The following is a 7,520-nucleotide window of genomic DNA, read 5'->3' as shown; positions in this document are numbered from 1 at the left end:
ACAAAGAACCTGTAAGGACCTATTTAGAAACTGTCCCTGCTCCCCTTCCCCCAGGGGATTTACTTGGAGACAAGTCCCGGAAACCAGCTCAAGGTAACAAAGCCCAGATACAAGGGTGGGTCAGGCCAGGTGAAGACATCTGATCAGTGGGGGGGATGCATACTGTCTCCCTGGTTACCAAGGAGTATGGGCCCCGCCCTTTGGGAATCCTTTTTGGCGCCAATCCTAATCAAGGTGTAATAGGCTGGGTCAAATGTCTACTAGGGTAAATTGTATTCAATTGGTCACCTAGCATCACTGTGGAGTTTCCTGTTTGTGTTACAGTCTAATTGGCCACCTGTACGTGGCGAGGCCCGACCGCATGGCCTTTGCCCTTAAAACCTAGTCTGTGAAACAGAGAAGGGTCGCCCTCTCTTGTAAGAGGTGCGTCCCCGAACGTTCGGTTAGATTCTTGATGCTTGGCACGAAATAAAGCTTTGCTTGACCTTCGCTTTCTATCAGTCTCTCTCCTTTAATCACGGACCCATTATTGGGGCATAACAAACCCTTATTTTGTAGGGAAGTAGCAAGACAAAGGATGAGGACTTTGAGCTTCCTGGGACAGCAAATTGTAGGAAAGCGAATCTATGGAGAAGTAATGGTAGCTAAGGGCTAGTTGTAGAAAAGGTTTATAATGTAGTCCTCTGATTCAGTCTCTGGGCTGATCTAGAGTTCCCTCTGATGATTCATTTCTGTCCTTCCTGGTAGTGAAAAGAGAGGGGACACCATTACAGATCTTTGCCCTACTTCTAGAAAATAGGGGGAAAGCAGAGAACTTTCCTTGTATTGACTTCCTCCCAGTTGCCTTCAGTTCAAAACAATCCTTATGCCAAAGTGGCATATTTGGGGATGGCATTTTCTTCTCCCCTCCACGAAAAAGGAGGTTGGACCATATTGTATTTAATGGTCTCTTGGCTTGATTGATAACGTCTAAATATTTGGGTATATGGGTAATGGCTCTTTCATTTGTTCTCTTGCTCTGATCCTTACAAATGTAGAGAGCACAGAATAAGGAACAGAATTGGTATAGCAAAAAATAAAATTATTCTCGGAGAAGCAGACTTGAGGTGATCGAAGTAAATGCAGGAGAACAAAAAGCAATCATAGCCCTTTCAAAGAATAGAACAGATACGGAAAATGAAAGTGATCCAACATATAATAGTCATCCCTGAAGTAGAAACTCAGCCAAGAGTGGTTATGTTTTAACCTTTCCTTGAATCCTCTAAGTTGCCATCACAGTCTTCAGTGACAACTGCACTGTCACATACCTTTCTTTCTTCTTTTAGATTTTATTTTTAAAATTTTTAAAGTAATCCCCACACCCAACGTGGGGCTTGAACCTGCAACCCCGAGATGAAGAGCCACACACTCTACCAATTGAGCCAGCCAGGTTCCCCTATTGATGTAGTTGTTGAATGTTTTTTGGTGATGTTGGTGTGTTGGTGGGGTCGCAAGCCAACAACCAAGAAAGAATTCTTGAGATGTCTTTGGTGCAAAATGGTGGTCTAATTAAAGCACCAGGACACCAGCATGGGCAGAAAGAGCTGTTGCCTCCCCAGATTGTGTGGAGCAACTGAAGATATACTTTGGCGTTGGGGGAAGGGAAGATTAGGGAAGTTTCAAAAGGATTTTCATATGCTAAAAGACGACTCAGGAAACCTGAGACTTAGCTATTGTCAAACCAAGGCTGTTTTTCCATTCCAGCAAGGCATTAACATTAAGACTGTTGGCAGCTTTCTGGAGGAACTGTGTACTCTGCTCACCTTTGGTATTTGTCAGTGGGCTGCAGGTTATAAGGGCATTTAATTTTACCTACATTTCCTTCTGCCTTTGTTTCCCACATCACTGTCACTTACCTTTCTTACTTTACCTTATGCATAAGTTTCTTATTTCTCCTTCCTTTTAACTTACTGTTTCTCACCCAATAAGATTGTGAGATAGGCTAATGTATTTACTATCATACAAAAGAAGGGTAAATGGGCACAGAATGAGTGTCCAAAGGCCTCTGTGTGGCATAAAGAGCTCAGGGTTGATAACTCAGAGCCATCCTTCACTTTCAGTTTCAGGGTTATGTTCTTAAACTCTGAAATTGTCAAAAATCTGACCTCCCTAAAAGGGAAGAGAAGGAAATAGCAAGGAGAACTCTTTCTATCAAGTTCATCTCAGCCCACATTAGAAGGTACATTCATTGGTATTTTTACCTCCTAGGGAAGCACTAAGAAGAATCCCCTTTCCTTATCGCTCCAACCTATTTACATCCTTCAAACAGAAATGAGTTTCTTATAAACTGTGTAGTTAGGTCATTGTTTCTTTTTTCTTTTACTTTTTAATTCATTGAATAATCTGTTTTTCTTTCTTTCTTTCTTTCCTTCTTTCTTTCTTTCTTTCTTTCTTTCTTTCTTTCTTTCTTTCTTCTTTCTATTTTTTTTAAGATTTATTTATTTGACAGAAATGCAGCGAGGAGAGGGAACACAAGCAGAGGGTGTGGGAAAGGGAGAAGCAGGCTTCCTGCTGAGCAGGGAGCCCAGTTCAGGGCTCGATCCCAGGACCCTGGGACCATGACCTGAGCTGAAGGCTAAGGCCCAACGACTGAGCCACCCAGGCGCCCCAATCTCTGTCTTTCAATTGGTATGCTTAGACCACAGTTGGCAGACAATGGCCCCTTGGCCAAGTCCAGCCTACCACCCGTTTTGGGAGAAGAAGAATATGCCACAGACATTGTATATGGCCCATAAAGTCAAGAATATTTACTATCTGGGCTTTTTAAAACTTTGTTGACTCCTGGTTTATATCATTTACATTTAATGTAATTATTGCTATGTTTGGATTTAGATCTTACTATTTCATTATTTGCTTTTAGTTGATTCCCTCTGGTTTTTTTTTAATTTTCTACTTCCCTTTTCCTTTCTCTTTTTGAGTTATTTGAACACATTTTATTATTATATTTTATTTATTGTGTATTTTAACTCTATTTATGTGAATAGTGTGCTTATGGGTTGCTCTAGGCATTACAATGTCCATATTAACTTTTCTAAGTCTACTTGGAATCCGTATTTAGCCCTTGGGGCGTAATGCAGAAAACTTACCACCATATAAATCCCTTTATTCTTGCCCCTTTATTTTGTGCTTATGTTATACATTATCTCCACAGATACTGAAAACTCCATCAGACATTGGAGGTTTTCTTTTCTTTTCTTCTTTTTTTTTTTTTTTTTTTTTTTGCTTTCAACAATTAAGCGTGTTTTAAAGAAGAATAGTGCATTACATTTACCTAGGTATTTACTATTTTTATTACTCTTCCTTCGTTCCTAATGTTCTAAGCTTCCTTTTGGTATCATTTCCCTTCTACCTAGTGAATTTTTTTTAGCAATTTTTTTTTAAGATTTTATTTATTTGTTTGAGAGGGAGAATGAGAGAGAGAAAGCATGTGAGGAGGGAGGGTCCGAGGGAGAAGCAGACTCCCGGCTGAGCAGCGGGACTTGATTCTGAGACTCCAGGATCATGATCTGAGCGGAAGGTAGCTGCTTAAGCACCCGAGCCACCCAGGCACCCCTCCTTTAGCAATTCATTTAGAACAAGTCTGCTAGCAAAAATATGGTCTTAGATTTCCTCCATCTGAGAACATTTTTTTGACATTTTTATTCTAACTTCATTCCTGATGGAATTTTTGCTGGAGATAAGATTCTGGGTTGACAGTAAAGGCTAGAAGGATGCCACAGGGGAACAAATCCTATGAACTGAACATCAGTTAGATGGTACTTTGAATTTTTGTCTTCAATGATTTGCTTGCTACTATTCAGTTTTCAGAGTTCCCAAATACCTGCTCTATGCTTTCCATCCAGATTTTATAGCTGCGTTGAGTTGAAGAGACAGGATGGGTGTGCGTTCTCCATCTTACCTGGAACCAGATTCCTCTCCTCACCCTTTACTACTCTTCCATTATGGAGAAGAGTTAATCTGATTAGTAGAAGCCGATCTCTCCTGGTCTATGTTTACTTGTAAAAAGGGTCATTCTTTATGTTAAAAGTCACACTCCGCAAGTTCCAGTTCCTTTGTTCTGTCTTTGACTTGCTTGCAGCAAGACAATGAGCCCTGGATCTTTCTGTCATCACCAGGTAACTATATAGAGGGCAGGCCCAGGGCCTCTTCCAGAGACAGCTCTTGCCATCATTCCTTTCTTCTCTACTGGTACAGCAGAGTATGGGAGGCCCACCTAGAGTTCTCACGGTTGTAGTGTCTCAGAGGGTCTGCTCTGTGAACCCAACTCTGCTCACGGAAGGTCCCCAAGTCTAGATGCGGGGGGAGTAGAAGGCCCCACTTTGGCTCCAGGTCGAAGTGTATTCTCCAATTCAGCTTTGCCAGAACATCCTGAACCTTGGAGGTTGTTCGGCCCCTGCCTGAAGTCTTGAAATGTTGATATTTCTTTTTTAAGTTGGCCATTAGATCTCTGCATTTAGCTTCTCCATTCATTAGATTCCCGATATTAGAATAAGAGACACAAAGCCTACTGTTTTAAACAAAAGCAATTTGTTGGTTTCTATAAATAAAAAGGTCAATTTCGGGTTAAGCTAGAACCAAGACAATGCTCTTCATCCTTCAGGTCTGTTTTCTTCATAATGGCTTCAGTCTCAGGCCACATGATAACCCCAAGAGCTCAAGGTTCAAAACATCCTACACCTAGGTATCAGCATAAAATAAGCCCTTCTCCTTCCCAGTAACTCCTAAAAAACTCCTAGTCTCAAAGCTCATTGATTCTCATTGGGTGACATGCCATTGCCTGTGGCCTGGAGAAAGGTTGGCCAACCCAAACCACATGGACTGAGAGCAGGGACAAGGGGCTCCCCACGGAAAACTGGGGTGCTGAGACAAAATTAAAAAAAAAAAAAAAGGAGATGTTTTGGAAAGCAAGTAACATGTATTACACATTTTACCCAGCGGAAAGTCTTATCCAACCTATAATTGGTACTGACACTTACTAGTGCCTGCATGGCAGGCACTGTGCTAAACACTTGACTGCATTTCATTACTGACAATAACAGTTTTTTAAAACAACATGAAAAGGTGCTCTACGTCATTACTCATCAAGGAAATGTACATTAAAACCACAGTGAGATACAATTCCATTAGGAGAGAATATACCATAATGTGGCTAGGAGATGGAATATTGAAATTCAGCTACTGCTGGTGAGAGTATAAAAGGGGTATGATTACTTTGGAAAACAACTTGGCATTTTCTGTAACTTTAACCTACACTTGGGGCACCTGGCTGGCTCAGTTGGGAAAGGATGTAACTCTTGATCTGGGGGTCATGAGTTTGAGCCCTATGTAGGGTGTAGAGATTACTTAAACAAATAAAATTCTTTAAAAATTTAAACTACACTTAGCATATGAATCAGCAGTTTGACTCTTAGATCCTTTCCCAAGAGGATAACAAAGATTTTGTCATTAACCAAATGTTGTTCAGGTTCTACAGAACTTTCTTTCTTTTTTTCTTTTTTTTAAGATTTTATTTATTTGACAGAGAGGGAGATCACAAGTAGGCAGAGAGAGGGGTAAGTAGGCTCCCCGCTAAGCAGAGAGCCCGATGAGGGGCTCCATCCCAGGACCCTGAGATCATGACCTGAGCTGAAGGCAGAGGCTTAACCCACTGGAGCCACCCAGGCGCCCCTACAGAACTCCTTTCAAACTAAGCCTGACTTTTGGACTTCCCTGTTCCTTTCTGCATGGTCCAATTTTAGCAAAATTCCCCATAAAAGAATTTAACCAGGATCCCCCATCCTTCACCCTGATCTGCCTTCAGTAAGAATCCTAGAGGTTGGTTTAGCCAGAATCCAGCCAGAATCTTAGTCCTGATGTTTTCTCATAGTAATTCCCCATCCACTGACCCTGGCACCATGCTCTGTGGCTATAAATTCCCACCTGTCTCTGCTGTACTTGAAGTTGAGACCAATCTCTCCCTCCACCACTATAAAATTCCATGGCACTGCTCCCAATACCTGTGAAGATCGTCCTCTACCCTTGAACAAAGTCTTCCTTACTGTGCATTAACAAGTGTTATTGAATATTTATTTCTTTAATGAGAGATAAGTAACATACGTCCACACAAAGACTTATACAAGAATGTTCATAATAGCCTTATTCATACCCAAAAAACTAGAAACAAACTACATGCCATCAATTTATGAAAAAGGCTGTTGATACATATTGCTAAATTGCTTTCCCTACCAGTTCTACAAAAGTGTATCTCCTCCTTTTAATGAGAATGTCTACTTGAACCTTATTATTTCTAATTGTTTGTATCTTGATAGCCGCTTAAACATCTCTTTCACCTCTCCCATAGCCTTATGTACTCTCTTCTGTCTAAGCAGCACTTTGTAGCTCTTACGGCTCATAACATGTTCTTCTTCCATCACATATGTGGACAAATAGAAGTGTATCAGAAAACTCCCAGAGGAGAAGATATTTGCAAACGACATATCAGATAAAGGGCTAGTGTCCAAAATCTATAAAGAACTTAGCAAACTCAACACCCAAAGAACAAAGAATCCAATCAAGAAATGGGCAGAAGACATGAACAGACATTTCTGCAAAGAAGACATCCAGATGGCCAACAGACACATGAAAAAGTGCTCCATATCACTCGGCATCACGGAAATACAAATCAAAACCACAATGAGATACCACCTCACACCAGTCAGAATGGCTAAAATTAACAAGTCCGGAAATGACAGATGCTGGCGAGGATGCAGAGAAAGGGGAACCCTCCTACACTGTTGGTGGGAATGCAAGCTGGTGCAAGCACTCTGGAAAACAGCATGGAGGTTCCTCAAAATGTTGAAAATAGAACTACCCTATGACCCAGCAATTGCACTGCTGGGTATTTACCCTAAAGATACAAACGTAGTGATCCGAAGGGGCACGTGCACCCGAATGTTTATAGCAGCAATGTCTACAATAGCCAAACTATGGAAAGAACCTAGATGTCCATCAACAGACGAATGGATAAAGAAGATGTGGTATATATATATACAATGGAATACTATGCAGCCATCAAAAGAAATGAAATCTTGCCATTTGCGACAACGTGGATGGAACTAGAGGGTATCATGCTTAGCGAAATAAGTCAATCAGAGAAAGACAACTATCATATGATCTCCCTGATATGAGGGAGAGGAGATGCAACATGGGGGGTTAATGTCGTAGGAGAAGAGTAAATGAAACAAGTTGGGATTGGGAGGGAGACAAACCATAAGTGACTCTTAATCTCACAAAACAAACTGAGGGTTGCTGGGCAGAGGGGGGTTGGGAGGGGGGGTGGTTATGGACATTGGGTAGGGTATGTGCTATGGTGAGTGCTGTGAAGTGTGTAAACGTGGAGATTCACAGACCTGTACCCCTGGGGAAAAAAAAAAATATATATATATGTTTATAAAAAATAAAATTATAAAAAAAAAAGAAAAATAAAATTAAAAAAAAAAAAA

Source organism: Lontra canadensis, unplaced genomic scaffold (assembly GCF_010015895.1).
Source record: "Lontra canadensis isolate GAN:19392208 unplaced genomic scaffold, GSC_riverotter_1.0 scaffold21, whole genome shotgun sequence".
Lineage (NCBI taxonomy): Eukaryota > Metazoa > Chordata > Mammalia > Carnivora > Mustelidae > Lontra > Lontra canadensis.
This window is presented reverse-complemented; position numbering follows the sequence as displayed.